Source organism: Phocoena sinus, chromosome 17, assembly GCF_008692025.1.
Source record: "Phocoena sinus isolate mPhoSin1 chromosome 17, mPhoSin1.pri, whole genome shotgun sequence".
Taxonomy (NCBI): Eukaryota; Metazoa; Chordata; class Mammalia; order Artiodactyla; family Phocoenidae; genus Phocoena; species Phocoena sinus.
In genome coordinates, this window is record NC_045779.1 from 44,006,793 (window position 1) to 44,024,685 (window position 17,893).

The 17,893-nt window shown below is 39.0% G+C and overlaps 1 protein-coding gene across 5 annotated transcripts in view; it reads right to left on the bottom strand.

Annotated features, from left to right (window-relative positions):
* Positions 1-16,794, bottom strand: part of RNF19A (ring finger protein 19A, RBR E3 ubiquitin protein ligase) — a 61,425-nt gene extending 44,631 nt beyond the window's left edge. For 2 of the 5 annotated variants that reach the window (XM_032609895.1, XM_032609890.1), the window contains exon 1: positions 16,527-16,765. The gene's annotated coding sequence lies outside the window, so the exon portion shown is untranslated. Of the gene's footprint in view, positions 1-16,526 lie in introns of all 5 variants that reach the window. The other 3 variants (XM_032609893.1, XM_032609894.1, XM_032609891.1) reach the window with 3 other exon arrangements.
* Between the last annotated feature and the right edge of the window lie 1,099 nt (positions 16,795-17,893).

Below are 17,893 nucleotides of genomic sequence, written 5' to 3' on the forward strand. Positions count from 1 at the left end.
CTGTTGGTATAAGGCCTTTTATGTAAAGGAACTTTGCTATTATGTGTCAAATAATTTTTTTTAAAAACTGTATGGTAATTTCCAATGTAGGAATTTAAAATTGTGTGTGTGTGTGTGTGTGTGTGTTCAAATTAACATATCTTTCTCTTTATGACTTTTGGATTCTATATCTGTCTTGGAACATCTTGCTCACTCCAAGATTATATTTTTAAAATTTGCTCATGTTTCTTTCTGGTACTTCTATGATTTGTTTATTGCTTACATCTTTCATCCATTTCAATTTATTTTCATGTTAGGACTAAGTAGAGATCAAAATTTGAGTTTTTCTAAATGGCTAGCTAGTTATCTCAACACCACTAATTGAATAATGATCTCCTTTCTACCTATCTCTGACCTAATTTGGTAGGCTACTTCTTGGTGTATGAATTTCTTGCTACCTAGGTGGTATGGACTTCCAAAATATGTTCTTGAAATAAACTACCCAACAGTTTCATTCCAATTTATGCTCCCACCAACTGGAAAGGTGCTTACTTCCCTGAATTCTCATCAACACCCTATATCATTTCAATAGTTTTTTCTAAGTGGCAAAAAAAAGTAAGTACTTTCATTTCCATTTCTTTGATTGCTAAACAAATTGAACGTTTGTTCACGCTTACAGCCCTCTTTATTTTTTCAATGATTTATCTGTTCATATTTTTTACCCATTTTAACACTGGAACATTAATGGTCCTCTTTGATTTTAAATCTTTCATATTAACTTCCTCTTAATATTTGCCCTTTGTGATTTTTGAAGAAGTTTAAGATGTTTATTTAGTCACATCTACCAAGTTCTTCTTTCATTGCTTTATATGCTTACAAAGTATTTTCTGAGGATAAAATCTATTTATAGACACATTTACCATTTCTGGTACTGTTCATTCCTTCTTGTGGATCCAAGTTTCATCTGATGTCTGATGTCATTTCCCTCCAGCCTGAACAACTTCCTTAAGCATTTCTTGGTGTTGCAGGTTTCCTAGCAATGAATTCTCTCAAGTTTTGTTTATTTGAAAAATGTCCTTATTTCACCTTCATTTTCATGGATATTTTGTTCTGAATACAGAATTCCAGGTTGATAGCTTTATCCTTTCAGAACTTTAAATAGGTCATTCCATTGTCTTCTGGTCTCCAATCATTTCTGATTAAGTTATCCTTCATTGGTATTGTAATTCCTCTGTAGTAATGTGGGGTTTTTCCCCCTTTGGCTGCATTAACATTTTCTTTCCACCTTTGACGTGCGGCAGTTTGATTAAGATACGCCTAGATGTGGTTTTCCTTTTATTTATCCTAGTTGGGGTTCAATGAACATATTTTTTGCCCGACTGTCTGCTATATCTGTCTCTTATCTCTTTCTGCTATTCACATGTTAGTTTTTTGGTTTTTTTTTTTTCAGTACATGGACCTTTCACTGCTGTGGCCTCTCCCGCCACGGAGCACAGGCTCCGGATGCGCAGGCTCAGCGGCCATGGCTCATGAGCCCAGCCGCTCCGCGGCATGTGGGATCCTCCCGGACCGGGGCACGAACCTGTGTACCCTGCATCGGCAGGTGGACTCCCAACCACTGAGCCACCAAGAAAGCCCCACATGTTAGTTTGATACTGTCCCACTGGCCATCAAGGCTCTGTTCATTTTTGTAATCTTTTTTATCCATTCTTTGGATTGGCAAATTTTGTTGATCTAGCTTCAAGTTCATCAACTTTTTCCTCTTCCTTCTCCAATCTGCTGTTAAATCCATTCAGTAAAATGTTTATTTCAGATATTGTACTTTTCAGTTCTAGACTGTCTATTCTTCTTTATAGTTTCTATTTCTCTGTTGAAATTGCCCATCTATTCAGTCATCATGATCATGCATCTCCCTTTAGGTCACTGAATATATTACAGTTGCTTTAAAGTCTGCTAATTCTGCTAATTTTAGGGTCAGCTACCATTTTGGGGTGGATAGTCTTGACATTAAATCACATTATCCTGATTCTTCACATGTCTAGTAGTTGTCTATTATAAACTGGATTTTGTGGATGTTATGCAGTAGAGACTTTTACAGCTTCTTATCTGCTCCTAAGAGTGAGGATTTTTATTATACCTGGCAGTTAAATCACTGGCTAATAAAGTCAAACTTGTGGAGGCTGGTTTTGTGTTTTAGAATGGGTCTCTGGGCACAAATGTTTAAAACCCCTTAATTTGGTGGGAATCAAACACCAAATTGTCTCCCCTGCAGAGAGTAGCAGGTGAAATCTCTAGTCAGCTTTTTCAACCTAACTGCTATTATTTTCCATTGAGCTCCTTGGAATCTTTCTGCAGAGTTCAGGGGTCACCTAGGTATTTCAGGGGAGTTTTTTCATAGATTTTAGGGCTATCCTACTACAACTCCCTCCTTTCTGGGATTTATCCACTCAATTTCCAGCCATTCTGGCAGTCCCAAATTCCGTCCCTTGACACCTTAGGCCAGTAAGACTTTAGTTTTCTGCTTGATTTTCAGCTGCCCTGTGCTGATTGAACTTTTCCTCAAGAGGAAAGCTGTATACACTTTGGGGGAAAACATTTGGCGGTTTTCCAAAGGAGACCTTTACCAAAGGATCTGAGATACAGTATTCTTGAATCTGTATACGATGCTGTCATAGGAAACTTTAGCTTAAGCATGCATTAATTCATTATTCTTTATAATCATTAATTCATTTACTCTTTCAACAAATATGTTCAGTGCCTATCATGTGCCAAATGCTCTTCTAGGTGGTAGACATATAATAGTGAACAAGACAGACAAGGCCCTTGTTCTGTGGAACTTTCACTCTAGTGCATTCTAACCAAGCACTGAATAAAAGACATTTCAGACTATGTCTTCCCCAAACAGTAATATTAGTGACTTGGCAAGGATATAAATTATAATAAAGTGATTCCCTTTTTTCATAAGCATAATTTTGAAAGAAAAACGACTTGATTTTATATTTGAGCATATATGATAGTCCCATAATCTGAACAAATATTTATCAATATCCCATTTAAAGCTTTTTTCTAGAAGACTATAAATATGTGCTTCTGACAGCACTCTATTTTTCACAGTGACAATGGCTTTCTAGTATAATAAATAGCAGACAATTTAAGTTGTACAAAGAAGAATCACTAGTTATCTGACCAAATGATCTAGTATAGAGAAAATTAATTTAGCTCACTGTGCATAACTTCAGAAACAAATATGGTAAATAAACAGTGGGGGATATCCTTGAAACTTAATTCACTTTTTTGGCCTTGCTCTTCCTCTAGTGTTAATTAAAGGTTCCAAAGGCACTGAAAAAAGGAAATATTCATCTTCCATAGCATTTGCTATATACAGAGTTGCAAACAACATAACAAATTTAAATATGCCTAGGTACAATTTGGTAGTACTTGATTACCAAAAAACAGAATTAACTATCATAAGCCATCCTTTGATCGACCACAACTAGAAGTGATGTACTAGAAATGATGTATCCGCACACAAGCTAATTTTGGCCCCAAATAAACAGACCTTTGTACATCTGAACAAGAAGTTCATTAAGAGAAATTTGAGGCATTAAATTACTTGGATTTTCATATACAGCTTTCTCTGAACAGTGATAAATCACTGAAGTTCATTATAATGAAGTTTGATATTGCTCAAAAAGGTTATTTAAATGTTGATAGTTATTTTATGTCATTCATCTTGTCAATGTCAAATGTGGAAATGTCATATTTTCCTCTAATAAATCTATTCCCCAATATAGCTGGAAATTCAGCTACAGCAGCAGTGCAGGCTCTGGGCATAATTCTTGCTGTCCAAATAATATTAAGGAGACAGACTCTCCTTAAAAATCTTATAAAAACTCTGACTCATTAAACATCTCTTTATACAGTCTGTTAAAGTAAAAATATAATAGGCACGATAATAAATTTTGGAGAAGGATAAAAATGCTTAAAAATAGCAGCTAATGCATGGATAGGCTTCAGAGAAATCCATGAAATTTCTAAAACTGTATACTAAATTGTGAATATAGGTATATTCTAGAGATAGAATCCATAGCTTTCAAGAGATTCTCCAAGGAGTCTAAAGTATAACAAACGGTTAACTGCTACTGAAGAGATGGAAGAATTTAATTTGCCAGTAAAAGTTACCATCAGTTTCTGTAAATTGTGTCTGTTCTCACTAATTTATATTATTAGTACAATATTCATAACTATTAGCTCAGTTAGAACATACTTCTATTCCTTTAAGATTTGAAGTTGCAATTCCTTCCAAAAGAGTTAAGTTTGGGGGAACATTAAAAAACAACGTTCATCCCTAAACAAATGTCTCAGATTCAGAATGCAAGAATAAATATAAGGTATGTAGACAGCCTAGAATAACTCATCACATGTTTAAAAAACAAAATCTAACAAGTAAAGGCTAACTGTTGTATATTCAAAGGACAATTGAGTATAAATATAAAGATATTATAAAGCAATAATGTCATCTTCACTTAAAATGGCAATTACCACTGAAAAACTTTTTTTTAAGTTTATCATTCCTCATAAGGTAAGTCAATAACAATATTCCTATTTAAAATGTAACAGGCACAAAGAAGTAAAATGTTTGATGCCCAATGAGAAAGAGTCAGCAATGGTGCTAGAAATACAACCAAAAAGCCTTTCAATTACTGGAATGTCTCCTCAGAAACATGAGCCTATTATACGCAGATCTAAGAAATCTGGGTTCTATAGATAGCTACCAAGTGGTTTTGTGGCTTTAGTGCAGCAATAACCTCTCTGTATCATCTGTGGCAGAGATGATGTTTTATACCCACCTGTTTCATTTTCCTTCCATTTGCAGCTAGATGCAGCCATGTATCCAGTCCTGGCCAGTGCAATGTGAGTACAGTGATGTACTACGCCCTTTCCAGGACTAGCCCCTAAATCATCCTTTCAATCATCCTTTGAGCTCTCTTTCTTCCCTCTTCCCTAGCTGGCTGAATATAGTAATTTTAGTGATTGACTCCAAGTAGGCCTCTGGGGACAGCTGAGTCACAAGATGGAAGGAATTGGGATACCTGAGTCATCCACACGGTTCTCTGTGTGAGTGAGAAATTAACTTTTATAGTGTTCTGCCTGAGATTTTGGGGTTGTCTGTTTCAGACACAACTATCTTACCCAAGATAAGATAAAATGAGGGAATAACTTACGAGTAGCTTGGACGGGAAATTTTTAAAATACTATACAAATATGGGGTAATGATAGCATCTTTTTATTCAGACCGTAAAGCACAGACTTTGGAGTCACAAAGTTTGGGTTCAAGTTCAGATTCTGACACTTATTAGCTAGCTGTGTGACATTGCATTAAATTACTAAGACGGTTTACTCAACTGTAAAGTAGGAATAATAAATAACCTACAGTCCACAAGATTATTACTAGGATTAAATAAAATATATAAAGAATCCAGCATCAGTATGACATATTAATCACTTAACAAATATTAGCTATAACTATTACAAATATCTGAGGAGATGGCACAAATGTAACTGAACCATTTACTGGATAAAACTGTTTAAAAAGAGATTATCATGCTTAAGGTTAGAAATAAAATGAAACAAACTGTTGGCTCTGAAATGACTTGTCTAATGTCATCAGAATAGTTAGCCATTTGCAAGTTTGGAATACATCACTATAATACACGAATTTCTCCAACATAAATATAGTTTTCAGCCTTGTTATGTTTATACAGCTACAAACCTATGACAAGTGGTCTAATATTGAAAATGGGGTAAATAATTTCAACTTAACTACTTTTATATATGGGGGAGGTGGAGGTAACTCAACAGAGCATTAACATAGGCACATATCAGTTTCCAGCAAGTTTTTTGGAAAGTGAATGCTTATCAAGACTCAAATATACTACCTTGAGCTCTATCCTTAACATAATTCCTATGATCGCCTAGAAACATAAACTAAAAGTTCAGAATAAACTATTCCCATATGCCACAAAGCCTCCCCAAAGAGATAGTTCTTAAACAGCTTCACAAACATACACCTGCTACATTTATCTATTTAAGCCTATTCTTGTTTGGGAGGTAGAATAGAATGGTACTACGTGGTTTTAATAATACTCATTACAAATAATACTCATTACTCAATCCATTACAAAAATAAGCTGCTGGGGCTTCCCTGGTGGCGCAGTGTTTGAGAGTCCGCCTGCTGATGCAGGGGACATGGGTTCGTGCCCTGGTCCGGGAGGATCCCACATGCTGAGGAGCGTCTGGGCCTGTGAGCCATGGCCACTGAGCCTGCGCGTCCGGAGCCTGTGCTCCGCGGCAGGAGAGGCCACAGCAGTGAGAGGCCCATGTACCGCAAAAAAAAAAAAAAAAAAAAAAAAAAATCTGCTGCAGAAAGAAAAAGCATTATTCATTCCATTTTCCAATTAAAGAAAAAACATTTAAAACATTTTGACTAGCCCATTCCAGGCACTCTTTGTTCAGAAGGGCAAACAATACACCAATAGGGAGAAGGTAGGAAAAGCATAGTGCAAAACGATGGGTATGATAAGAGGGCCCAGAGACATGAAAAAATTTTTAAATAGGTTTAAAAAAGATATCCAACTGCCAAAAAATATTTTTGAACTGGTTAAAATACTCATTGCTATACATCAACAGAAGGGAAATATTAACCTAGTCTGATATTAGTCAAGACTGTCTACTTTTTGAATTTCAACTTCCTTATTTGAAAGCTAAAGTGATTGGATGAGGTAATGTCTAAGGCCCCTTAGTTCTGAAAGACTATGATTCTAATATACAAATATATAGACAGCTGTAATACATACCATACTCTACGGTTAAAAGTGGACAATTAATATTTCTGTTCTTTTAAAAATATCTCCAAATTCTCTACCGTGTTGGTATACTCTTTGGTCTTAGTAAATCCAGTGTAATGAGTATTATCTTTGCAAACTGAATTTTACCGGTTTCATCACTAATCTGAATAATTCTACTATTTGGACAATTACAAATATTAAATGTTTGGGCTAATTTTGTCCTTACCATTTTTTCTGGAAGTTGTATTTTGTTTTTTTTTAATAAAAAGTATTGATAACAGCAGTATCCTGCCTCTCCAATTTTGGAATTTCATTTGTCACTTTCTCCTAAAGAACATGAGGGGTGGGGGAAGCGGAAACCTCTAGTTAGGGTAAATCAGTGTGTGTGTGTGTGTGTGTGTGTGTGTGTGTGTGTGTGTGCGCGCGTGTGTGTGTGTGCGCGCGTGTGTGTGTGTGTGCGCTTAATTTTATGACGTATGTACATAACTAGGTAGGGCACAGGCTGGAAGAGCTATTTGATTATAAGTTCTAAAAGCTATTTTTAAAACTTTCTTTAAATTATAAAGTAATTCTCAGAAGGAACAATATCTCTTGGGAAACAAAAGGCACAATAAGCAACATGTGTCTATTTTCCTTTGGAGACACAGCATTCATAGAGCTTCTCTCTAAACATGTCCCCCGAAAATAAAATCAAAACTGAAATACAAATGAAATATTTCTTAATTTTATAGGGGAAGAAAACAAGTAAGGGAGTATTTTCTAAAGAAAGCAGAAGAATCTAGGTAAGAATTACACAACAGGTAAACAATCATAAAGGTTTTTCATTGTTATGGCTTTCTCATTAAGAATTCAAAAGAAACAAGATAGATTTAACTATATTTATAAAACATACTATTAAATTAGATGTATTAGTTATTTAACTATAGGAAGCATCAACCTAAAGACCAATTTAAAAAATCAGCAATCAAGAGACAGAGGGGATCTCAAATAAGTCATGGAGATACAAAAAATGAAAAGGATACAAACCTGGAACTGTTTCACAAATACTAGTCATGCACAGGTGCATCTGCTAGCTAGATACCATTTGCTTTTCTCAGAACACTGCATCAACTTTATTTGGCTGTGGAACCTATCCTTCTAGTGCCACTAATGTTCCAATCTAACCTTACATTTTATAAGTGAGAAAACTGTATTCTAGAGCTACTCAGTCAAATGTATCGTCACTAGCCATATGAGACTATTTAAGTTTAAATTAATTAAAATTTAAAAAAATTAAACTCCAGTTTCTCAGTTACACTAGTCACATTTCAAATACTGTACAGCCATATGTGGCCACTGGCTACCATACTGGACAGTGCAGGTCTAGAATGTTTCCATCACTGCAGAAAGTTCTATTGGATAGTGCTGGTCTGGAGATTATTTATATTTATCTATACAGCTAATGTGGCAGAGCCAAAGTCTCAGTCCTCTTTCTACTACTTTACTTCCTCCACAAGACGTTCATTAATCACCTGGTTTCTGAATTATCACGTTGGTCTTTTGTTAAGTTCTGCTTACAAACATCCATTTGCTTCCCACAGGTAAACAAACTTTAAGCTTTACATGGCATTCTGCAATCTTAGTCTCTCACCATTCTCCTACATTAAAAACACACTCTAGCCAACTGGTCTACTTGTTAAATATATCAACAAAACATAGTTTCACCTCCATGATGTTTCCTATGTCTTTGTCTCTGCCTGAATACTCTTTTCCACCTTCTCTGCTCTGCTTATTTTGAACTCCTACTCTTCTTTCAAGGCCCAACACCTACCTTATTTCCACAAATCATTCTAGGTCAGTAATTACAGATAGAACTACTAAAAATTGTTTCATGCTTTTATATAGAAGTTTACAATTTTCTAAATACTTCACTTAAATATTTTACTGTGATTCTTTGCTAGAATGTGGGAAAAATGTTAAGCAGAGTAAAGGTAATCAAGAGTGTGTGTACGTGTGGCACTGATTACAATTTTTTAAAGGGTGATCAGAGCTTACTGAAAAGATGACACTTAAACTAAGACTTGAAGGGAGTTAGCCACGAGGAAATCTGAGGAAAGAGCCTCCAAGGCAAAGGCAACAGCCACTGCAAAGCCTTAAGGTAGGAATGTGCCTGGTATGTTCAAGGAATAGCCTAGAGGCCAGAATGCGGCCAGAGGGAAGTGAGCAAAAAAAGAATATACGAGATAGGTCAGAACGTTATGGGACCAGGTTGTGTATGGCTTTATAGACCACTGTAAGAACTACGGCTTTTATCCTAAGCGAGATGGGCAAACTTAGGGGGCTTCTAAACAGAGACAGTTTAGAATCTGAATAATTTTAAAGGATAATTCTAGTGTTAAGAATAGAATGAGAAGAAAGAAGTAAGGACAGTAACATGGAGAACAGTTTAAAGGCTACTGCAATACTCTAGGAGAGAGATGATGATGGGCATAAGGATATCTTTTGAAACTAGAACTGACAGAATTTCCTGATGGATTCCAAGAGGATTTTGCCCTGATTAACCAGAAGGCTGAAACTGCTGTCCACTGAAATGGAGAAGGCTGTGAAAAGAACAAGTTCAGGGAGGAGCTAAGAGCAGGGGTTCATTTTCAGACATTTAAGTTTGAGATGCCTTTAAATCTTAGGTGAGAATGTACAGCCAAATACCCACATGACAGGCATGGAGTTCAGGAAAAAAGTCTGGCTTAGAGATAAAATTTTGGGAAGAGTTGTTATACGAATGGTGGGTATAATCACAAGCATGGATGAAGTCCCCAGAGGAATAAATAAAGAAGGGTAAGGACTGAGCCCTGTGGCATTCCAACTTTAAGATATAGGGTAGAAGAGGAGGCTCCAGTAAAGGAGACAGGGAAGGTGGAAGGAATCATGCCCTCATGAGACAAAACCTCTTGGTCTATCCCATCAGTATTACACTTGCCCCCTCCCCTAAATATAAACTGTATCTTAAGAACGACCTGAGAGACAATAACAGTGTATCTTACATGATATAAGCTATTTCTTAGGCCTGTTCAGACTTGAGGGTATTAAGACACTTCCTCTGATACTTCTCAAAACGGATAAGAATTCTAAAGGAAGGGCTCTCTGGCCTCTGAGAGTCACAATGCATAATACAAAACAAAGGTAAGCACAGATCTTTTTACTTTTGACTGTATATTAGTTTCCTGTTAACAACTTACTACAAAGTGGGTGACTTAAGACAACAGAAATTTATTCTCTCACAGTTCTGGAAGGTAAAAGCCTCAAATTCAGCAGTGTTACGATCCCTTTGGGGGTTCAGGAGAATCTGTTCTTTGCTTCTTCCAGCTTCTGGTGATTACAAGCATTCCTTGGCTCGTGGCCACATCACTCCAGTCTCTGCCTCCATGCCTCACATTGCCTCCACCTCTTCTGTGCATCTTCCCCTCTTCTGTCTATCTGTAATTTCCCTCTGCTTTTCCCTTATGAGGACAACTTGCCATTGAATTTTGGACCCCTCAGATAACTTGGGATGATCTCCTCATCTCAAGATCCTTAACTACATCTGCAAAGACTCTTTTTTCAAATAAGGTATCATTCACAGGTTCCAGAGATTAGTATGTGAACATCTTTTTGAGGGCCACCACACAATCTACTACATGACTCCAGAAATTTTTACTAAGGTCATCAGTAAAGTGTGTTATGTTTATGCAAAAAGCCAAAGGATGTTCATCTATAATTTTTTAAAAGTTACTATTATTATTATTTTTAATGAAAGGATATGGCTATAAGGAGATACCTATTTGATTTGGCTACGTATTTGATTTAGCTGTATTTGGCTATGTGTAACTGCTTACCAGGTAACCACTGCAACCCCTGGTTTGGATAAAAGAATCAGTTATTGTGCTATATAGTACATATCCTGTACTATAGGATGTGATGATAGACTTTTCTAAATGTTTGCTTTATTTTCCCCCACTTAAATGCACTTAATCAGTCCCCACCCTCTCTTCCCAAAGGACCTTATTTCATTATTTTGATTTAAGGATGCCTATGTAAGAAGTGTAGGTTATTCATGCAAACAAAAACTGAAGGATAAATTAGTTAAGGCAATATTTAAATAGATCAGAGGTTTAAAATCTGGTTCTGGAGCAGACCTAGTCACCTCTCCTGACTCAATGTTACAGGAGCATCTTGTATTGATTCATTCATTGTAACTTATTCCAGTGTGGGAGGTAACAGGACCTCCGCACCAGTAGTCTCATGGGTACTTTTTCCTTCTGTTTTTATACTGAGATTTGCTATGACAAGTTACTAATAACTTAAAAATCTATTTTGTAATAGTCTTGTCTGAGTAGTTAAGAGTGTTTCAAAGACATAATTTATACTAATCAAATGAAACAGATGATAGCACATTCTCCCTCATTTTACAGACAGGGAAAGAGAGTGAGGCAGAGCCATTTTGGGAAAGTTGTACAAATGAAAGAAGTCAGGTATCCTGACTTTCAATCCAACTCAGTAATTCCAATTCAATGACATATGTGCTTCTGTATTTGGACTCAAAAGACATGTTAGAAAGAGACTATCAAAAAAGACAAAAGAAGAGACTATCAAAAAAGACAAAAGAATTTCTGTGGAAAGGAAAAAACATTTCATACAAAATACTCCTAGAGCTGTGCTGTCCAGTGTTAACCACATGGTGGATTGAAGACTTGGTATGAATAAAAGAATGTAAAGTCATTCACTAATACATGCTGAGACAATAATGTTTTGTATATGTTGCATTAAATAAAATATACTATGAAAATTAATTTCACCTGTTTCTTTTTACTTTTAATGTGGCTAACAGGAAATCTTAATTTATGACTTACATTATATTTCTATTAGATAGCCCTGCTATAGAGAGAGTTATGAAATAGTTACAATACATAACTTTATTCAATTAGCAAATATTTATCCAACACCTATCATTGTCAAGCCTTATGCTAAGTGCTGAGACCTTAAGAGTGAACAAAGATTATGGTCCCTGGCATCATACAGTTTACATTATCTCCTACACTTCTACTGCACATTTCATATGTATTATCTCATATGCATAAGAATAACTTAGAGTACTTCACCATTTGGGGAGCAAATGCCAATACCTGACTTAGAAATCACAAAATATAAATCATCAGATTTATAGTAATGGCCATCTACTTTTGTGATACATTAGTTATATTATTATGCTATATACGATTCATCTGGAAGCTTAACACTATCTCACTCCCTATAGCTTCTCCTGGTTTCTTGTTCCTTCTCTCTAACTAGTTTGCTCCCTCCTACGGCTCATCTCTACCAGAAGTCTCTACAACTAGCAACCTTGCTTGCTATTCACATTACAGCAGGACTGTTTATACTTTCAGGGGTCTCCAGAGGAGGACAGAGGTCGAAAATGTTAAGTGTACATAATTTTAAGGGGCTAAGTTCAGTTTTTTTGAACCCAAGACTGAGGTTTGAAGTTTCTTTTCGGCTTAAACAAACTAGGGTGATTTCTGAGGATTTTGCTTCAAAATTCAACGCACAAATGTATTTGAGGGGTAAAACAACTCCTTATTAGTTTTATCCTACTGAGGATTTCACAGAAGAAAACTCTACCCGGGGAGGGGGAAGGGGAAGCTGGGACAAAGTGAGAGAGTGGCACAGACATATATACACTACCAGATGTAAAACAGATGGCTAGTGGGAAGCAGCCGCATAGCACAGGGAGATCAGCTCAGTGCTTTGTGACCACCTAGAGGGGTGGGAGGGAGACGAAAGAGGGAGGGGATATGGGGATATATGTATACATATAGCTGATTCACTCTGTTGTACAGCAGAAACTAACACACCATTGTAAAGCAATTTACTCCAATAAAGATGTTAAAAAAAAAATGCTGGTATACTCACACACAAAAAAGGAAACTCTACCAAGAAGGACTTCAAAAACAAATTAACAAGTAGCATTTCTCAAGTAAATGACTTTTGAAAGAAAATAGTAGGTAACATCAATAGAACAAGAATGTATAATGCTTTTTAGGCTAATATCCTAGCTTTCAAGAAAATGTCATTAATAAACTAATTGTTCAGGTTTTATTGACAGCTACAAAGAGAGCAATACAAGCAAAAACTACTTTATCAAAAGGTGCTAATTTTTCTCAGTTTAATACAGAAAGTATTACTGACATATGACAGCTATTGAGAAACGAACAAAGTATCCAAGTTTTAAACACCCAAAATGATTTCACTGCCTTTTTTCTACCGTCATCTGAAATACAGATGTGTTTAGCAAAGGAACAGTATCCCAGTCTTTAGCTGTGCAGGTGTGGTTATATATATAGTTGTTTCAGGGTTATACAAAACTAACAAAAGCTGGTACCTCATGACTTAAAAATTAAAAAGCCAGGGACTTCCCTGGTGGCGCAGTGATTAAGAATCCGCCTGCCAATGCAGGGGACACGGGTTCGAGCCCTGGTCTGGGAAGATCCCACATGCCGCGGAGCAACTGGGCCCGTGCGCCAAAACTGCTGAGCCTGCACTCTAGAACCCGCGTGCCACGGCTGCTGAAGCCTGCGCGCCTGGAGCCCATGCTCCGCAGAAAGAGAGGCCACCACAGTGAGAGGCCCGCGCACTGAAATGAAGGGTAGCCCCCACACGCAGCAACAAAGACCCAATGCAGCCAAAAATAAATAAAGACCTGACCTTTAAAAAAAAAAAAAAAAAAAAAAAAAAATTAAAAAGCCAAAGAAAAATAATAATTACTCCTGACTGGAGAAAAAAAATCACCTAAGGAAAATTTAGGTGATCTCCATAAGTAATCAGATTAACATTTTGCTTAAAAAAAGATCAAACCAAAACCTTTAAGCTAAAGTACTTCATGTACGACCATGGGTCCTTTCAGACCATCATTAAACTACTAGTGCTAGTTTGCCAAACACAATGCCAATACAATCAAATATAAATTTCAAAATTCAACCTTTTTTTGGCCTTCAGCCTAAAATGGCCTAATTTTTACATGGGCCTTAAATGATAAAAGATCATAAAGCTTAACACGAAACCAGCCTGCATTTGACAATCAACTGTCACTTGTTAGAAGCATCAGAAAAACAAGTAACAATTCTCTAAGATTTCCTTTATAACCTGAGTAGGGAAGAAATAGAAAGAGGCAATTCAGATATAAATGCAACAAAATTTATCCCTAGCTTACTCTCTGCCCAGCACCTGACCAGAGATTTTGACGTGTTATCACAGATATTTGTCTTCCTTCTCCTCCTTGAAAAATTCAGAAAACTACGTTTTTCAATCCTCAGCGCCCTCCAGGTTGGGGGGGTGGGGGTGGGGCAGTGTGGGCAGGGATGATTAGAAACCAAAGAATTTCTGTGATAAATCTAAGGAAGTGTTAAGGATAAAATGAGAACCTGCCATAATATACAAGAGAGTCTTTCAAATGATAAAAGAGTTTGTTTTAAATTACCTATATTTAATTCCATCTAACAACCCCGGGAGAATAATATCTTTCAATCTGATCCCATTGAAGAGAGGCGACTCCAAGTGTCTTAATTCACAACTGCAAAAATATGACCTTATGACTTCCTCTATTTCAAATGTGTGAAGTACATTTATTTTCCACTAAAATGCTGAAGTAGCTTTAAAAACAGACAATAATCTTAGTATCTTTCATATGTTAAGTAGAAAAAAACAGTTTCATTTAACCAAGTAAAAAGGCACCCAAAATTCTACAAATCACCACCAAAATTTTTAAAATTCCAATACTGGTCTGAAGACAGTAAAATGGACCATTCTTTATATAAACTCTAATGCTCAACTGAGGCGTCATTCAAACGAAACAACAATATTTCAAGTAGCTACTATCTGAAGACTAAAAATTGAGTTGTGTTTCAATTCCTAAAATAATGTTACAGTTTTAAAAGTTAATCTTACTGGAATCCTCCTGGAAGTCACAGATATTGAAAAACTACACTAACATTAGTTGCCAAATGTAATTTTTTCCTCAGAAAGACACCTTGTGGTGACATTAAAATAGTTTTTGAGGACACATGAAATTTAAATTTCAGTTACACTGTATACAATAATAGAAAGAGGAATAAAACTAACAAATAAAAAGGGTTTTTGTTGTTGTTGTTGCATAATGTGGTTTAGGTCCCAAGACTTAATTCTAGATCTTTACCATGGAATTGCACGTAGCAAGCAAAGAACATTTGAAAATAAGCGTCAACAATAGATCATCGCCATCTTCTAAATAGAAATATTTACATTTTGATTCAGTTCTGACAGTTGGGTGTTAAGGAAGCATAAACAAGCCAATATGGTAATAACAGTTTGACTCATAAAGATGCTCATTAAGATGGTTAATGGCAAAACCGAAAATGAAACTTGGGCATACCGTCAGATTTCACATAACAAAAAGGGTCAAGGAATTAGGTTAAAATAAAAAATACATATGTATAAATAAAAAGACAGCCATGTTACTACCAAAAAAAGAGAAGAAAAGAGAAGAAAAGTGGAACGCTAAGGAAAAATCACATTTTAAGGCAACCGATCAGAGGAAAGGATTGCTTTATTCCTCCACCGTTTACTAACATTTAATACTAGCGTTTGCAGCCAACACCTGGGTTTGAAAACTGCAGAGGCATTTAAATGTTGTTCTTTCCAACGTCCACCCAACAGGACGTTCCGCAACATTTTGAATAGTAAATATTAACCAGAATAAAACATCGTTCGTATATTTCCACCTTCAAGAGCTAATGGGAAAAAAATAAGACCTTTCTTTCTCCCATATGTAGCCTTAACCATTCTTTCCCCTCTTTTATTTACTGCCCTTTGTCGCGAGGTTAATGAACCCTGAACTTATTTTCCTTCTTCCCATTAATGAAAAGGGTAGGGGGGAGGGCAACGGCAGAGGGGAAGCCAAATGATAGGAAAAACTGGAAATTAAAAATAGTGGCATTATTGGCTTGGATGAAGACCGAGAACTCCCTGAAGGTTTAGTGTGAGGGAGACAATCCTGGAGGACCCCTCTTAAGACATACTTCACCCCAAGACCCCACCATTTTTCGTCTAATTTCTGCTTTTGCAGGGGGTGGCAGTCCCCCGGATGAACGTTCCCCAGTGCCTGCCTCTCTTTTCCCCGAGGCCTCCAGCCGCAGGGGGTGGGGGGCGCTGGCCCCGGCTCCGAATTTGCAGCGAGGCCCGGAAATCAGTCCCGTTAGAGCCGATTTCACCCATCAGGAATGCGCTCCGCCCCCGCCACCTCCCCGCCGCGGCCGCCCTCCGCGTCGCCTGCTCCAGGGGCTGGGGAAGTGAGGAGGGGAGCGCCGCCTCCGCCCGTCACAACACCGCCGGGTCGGCCGCCCTCGCCCCAGACTGCTCGGGCCAGGAGGACAGAGCTCGGGGCGTATCCCACGCCTCCCCTCCGCCCGCGCGGCCGAGGGAACGCCAGCGCCGGGGGCCAAGCCGGGGACGCGGAACCAGCCCGAGGCCTGACCCCCGGGCCGCCCCGGCCCCGCGCCGAGCACGAGCAGGGGCGCCTTTCCCGTGGGATTTCCGAATCCATTTCCGTCCCGGGGAGGGGCGCAAGGGTAGCAGCCGGAGCGCCGCGTGTCGGAAACTGGAGCCGCCCCTGCCCTCTGGCTCCCGGGCGCAGCTTCCCCCCGTACCCGCCCGTACCTTCAACTCCTCAGGGAGACGCAGGGCGCAGGGCTGCGGGCGAGCAGGCCCATCTCCTGGCGGCGGCAGCAGCCAAAGGAAGTACGGAGGAGGGTTCCTCAGACCCGCCAAGGCGCCTCTCAGCTGGGGCGGGGGGAACGGAGAGGAGGGGTCCAGGCTGCCGCTTTCCCGGACTCCTCCTCCGCAGTTCTGTCTTGACTGCTGTTCCCGGGAACCAGCGCCGCAACTGCCATTCTCCCCCTCCCTCAGCCCCCGCTGTCTCCGCCCCCTCCTCCCACTCCTTCCTCCCGCCCCCGCCCCGCCCCTGCGCACCGCCCGCGTGCCTTGCGTCATGGCGTCACGCCCACCCGGCCCGTCGCGGGCGGCTCTGGGACGCGGCTGTTCGCTCGCTGGTGTTCGCTCCGCGCACGCCCGGGAGCTCCCCGCCAGCGACTTGGGCTGCTGGGAGTGTGGCCCCTCCCCCCTGTCTACCCGCCCGCGGCTATCAGCGGCCCTTCCTGCCCATCATCCGGCAAGACTTCCCCGAAGTGGGCCGGGCTGTGGGGCAGGTGTCTCCTCCAAGAACGGGTGGGAGTGGCTGGAGGTGTAGGGAGATGCTGGACTTGCGGAGCCGGCTTTCGGCGTTTCGCACGCCATTATTCATTCCTTTGTGTTCTCACAGTTCACCTGCTAGATTGGCAGCCCCAGGGAGAGCAGGGCCGTGGTGCTGCAGCGAGTTTCAAACCTCTCCGGGAGGAAATGTCCTTCCCTCAGGGTGGCGGCGCCCCACCAACCCCCTTCTTTTAACAGACCTTAGTTTTCCGCAGGGGCTGCTAGGAACAGCCCTTAGCCACAGTTGAACACCTTGCGTGAGGGTTCGGAGAATATCTTCCACTCACCTCTTTTTTTCCCACTTGATATCACAGAGTCCCTTAAGAATTCAGAATTCATATTTCAGTTATGTTTGATACCTTCTGAATTACTTTAATCCGCTTTATCCGTTACACCCCCCATATCCTTGAAGCCAGCCATACCCCCTTTGAATTTTTTAACCTACACATGACTGGGCATCAGTTCATCTTCATTGAATAAACACATTCAGTCCATTCCTTCCTAGTTGATTTCAAGATTTAGTCACTCTTTGGAATACTGAGAAACAGGAATGTGATAGATGCTGGACAGAATGTCCTTTTGCCATCTGTTACTTAACTAAATATATCCCCCTATCAATCCTTATTTTAGTGTATCTAATTTAAATTAGAAACAAACCAAGGAGCCATGGTCTTTCAGAGGGTACTTGGTATCTTTGGTAACCCAGTAAATATTTACCAATTAAACTAAACAAGGTTTCTAAGCAGTTTAGGTCTAAGTATATTTGACCACAACTC